The sequence below is a fragment of the Sprattus sprattus genome (assembly GCF_963457725.1).
Source record: "Sprattus sprattus genome assembly, chromosome: 1".
NCBI classification, from domain to species: domain Eukaryota; kingdom Metazoa; phylum Chordata; class Actinopteri; order Clupeiformes; family Clupeidae; genus Sprattus; species Sprattus sprattus.
The window spans coordinates 44,158,671-44,161,170 of NC_137920.1; the positions used below are offsets into that span (position 1 = coordinate 44,158,671).

Genomic DNA, 2,500 nt, shown 5'->3' on the forward strand with positions numbered 1-2,500 from the left:
TTGGATGCGACGATGTGATGATGTGATGATGTGATGATGAGGTGTTGGATGTGATGATGAGGTGTTGGATGTGATGATGTGGTGATGAGGTGTTAGATGTGGTGATGAGGTGTTAGATGTGGTGATGAGGTGTTGGATGTGATGATGGATGTGATGCTTGAGGTGTTGAGGTGTTGGGTGTGACAATGAGGTGTTGGATGTAATGATGGATGTGATGCTCTTGAGGTGTTGGATGTGATGATGTGATGATGTGATGATGAGGTGTTAGATGTGGTGATGAGGTGTTGGATGCGACGATGTTGGATGTGATGTTACGGTGTTGGATGTGATGTTGAGGTGTTGGATGTGATGTTACGGTGTTGGATGTGATGTTGAGGTGTTGGATGTGATGTTACCGTGTTTAATGGGATGTTACGGTGTTGGATGTGATGATGAGGTGTTAGATGTGATGATGAGGTGATGATGAGGTGTTAGATGTGATGATGAGGTGTTAGATGCGATGATGAGGTGTTGGATGCGACGATGTTGGATGTGATGATGATGTGATGTTTGAGGTGTTGGATGTGATGATGAGGTGTTGGATGTGATGATGAGGTGTTGGATGTGATGATGTGATGATGTGATGATGTGATGATGAGGTGTTGGATGTGATGATGAGGTGATGATGAGGTGTTAGATGTGATGATGAGGTGTTGGATGTGATGATGTGATGTTTGAGGTGTTGGATGTGATGATGAGGTGATGATGAGGTGTTAGATGTGATGATGAGGTGTTGGATGTGATGATGTGATGTTTGAGGTGTTGGATGTGATGATGAGGTGATGATGTGATGATGATGTGATGTTTGAGGTGTTGGATGTGATGATGAGGTGATGATGAGGTGTTAGATGTGATGATGAGGTGATGATGAGGTGTTAGATGTGATGATGAGGTGATGATGAGGTGTTGGATGTGATGATGAGGTGATGATGAGGTGTTGGATGTGATGATGAGGTGATGATGAGGTGTTAGATGTGATGATGAGGTGATGATGAGGTGTTAGATGTGATGATGAGGTGTTGGATGTGATAATGTGATGTTTGAGGTGTTGGATGTGATGATGAGGTGTTAGATGTGATGTTTGAGGTGTTGGATGTGATGATGTGATGTTTGAGGTGTTGGATGTGATGATGAGGTGTTAGATGTGATGTTTGAGGTGTTGGATGTGATGATGAGGTGATGATGAGGTGTTAGATGCGATGATAAGGTGTTGTGTGTGATGATAAGGTGTTGGATGTGATGATGTGATGTTTGAGGTGTTGGATGTGATGATGAGGTGTTAGATGTGATGTTTGAGGTGTTGGATGTGATGATGTGATGTTTGAGGTGTTGGATGTGATGATGAGGTGTTAGATGTGATGATGAGGTGTTGGATGTGATGATGTGATGTTTGAGGTGTTGGATGTGATGATGAGGTGTTAGATGTGATGTTTGAGGTGTTGGATGTGATGATGAGGTGATGATGAAGTGTTAGATGCGATGATGAGGTGTTGTGTGTGATGATGAGGTGTTGGATGTGATGATGTGATGATGAGGTGTTAGATGTGATGATGTGATGTTTGAGGTGTTGGATGTGATGATGAGGTGATGATGAGGTGTTAGATGCGATGATGAGGTGTTGTGTGTGATGATGAGGTGTTGGATGTGATGATGTGATGATGTGATGATGAGGTGTTAGATGTGATGATGTGATGTTTGAGGTGTTGGATGTGATGATGAGGTGTTGGATGTGATGATGTGATGTTTGAGGTGTTAGATGTGATGATGAGGTGTTGGATGTGATGATGTGGTGTTAGATGTGATGATGAAGTGTTAGATGTGATGATGAGGTGATGATGAGGTGTTAGATGTGATGATGAGGTGTTTGAGGTGTTGGATGTGATGATGAGGTGTTAGATGTGATGATGAGGTGATGATGAGGTGTTGGATGTGATGATGAGGTGTTGGATGTGATGATGTGATGATGTGGTGATGAGGTGTTAGATGTGGTGATGAGGTGTTGGATGAGGTGTTAGATTTGATGATGAGGTGTTGGATGTGATGATGAGGTGTTGGATGCGACGATGTTGGATGTGATGTTACGGTGTTGGATGTGATGTTGAGGTGTTGGATGTGATGTTTGATGTGATGCTTGAGGTGTTGGATGTGACGATGAGGTGTTGGATGTGATGATGGATGTGATGCTTGAGGTGTTGAGGTGTTGGGTGTGACAATGAGGTGTTGGATGTAATGATGGATGTGATGCTTGAGGTGTTGGATGTGATGATGTGATGATGTGATGATGAGGTGTTAGATGTGGTGATGAGGTGTTGGATGCAACGATGTTGGATGTGATGTTACGGTGTTGGATGTGATGTTGAGGTGTTGGATGTGATGTTACGGTGTTGGATGTGATGTTACCGTGTTGAATGGGATGTTACGGTGTTGGATGTGATGATGAGGTGTTGGATGTGATGATGTG

At 43.3% G+C, this 2,500-nt stretch overlaps 1 protein-coding gene across 1 annotated transcript in view; it reads left to right on the top strand.

Moving 5' to 3' along the window:
* Window positions 1–2,500, top strand: part of usp28 (ubiquitin specific peptidase 28) — a 74,739-nt gene that overhangs the window by 6,407 nt on the left and 65,832 nt on the right. The gene's annotated exons all lie outside the window — the stretch shown is intronic.